Source organism: Arachis duranensis, chromosome 6 (assembly GCF_000817695.3).
Source record: "Arachis duranensis cultivar V14167 chromosome 6, aradu.V14167.gnm2.J7QH, whole genome shotgun sequence".
Lineage (NCBI taxonomy): Eukaryota > Viridiplantae > Streptophyta > Magnoliopsida > Fabales > Fabaceae > Arachis > Arachis duranensis.
Genome location: NC_029777.3, coordinates 109,015,544 through 109,015,948, shown reverse-complemented (window position 1 = coordinate 109,015,948; position 405 = coordinate 109,015,544).

Below are 405 nucleotides of genomic sequence, written 5' to 3'. Positions count from 1 at the left end.
ATTAATTTGGACTTAACTAAAAGTCCTATATAAATCAACCTTTTGGGCCTCCAATAAAAGATTACCTGTCCACACCCACAAGTAAAATTCTTAAGAGTTCTCTGACAAAAACTCCTTTGACCCAAAAAAAAAATGTTAACAGTTCCCAACCTAAAACCTTGTTAGTTGGATATATGTTCCAAGCATATTATAAATTTGATTTGATAATATATTAAAATTTAGTGAAACTAATTCAACCCAAAAGTCTAACTCCACGGACAAAAAAATTGAAAAAAACTCAAAATAGCTCCTGATAATTACCTCAAGAGACAACGAGGCCCTTGAAAAAAAAATACTAACCCGACTCCTAAGATTTACTTTTATAGGACTGATTAGTCCATGTATCAAAAAAAAATCAATGTTGTT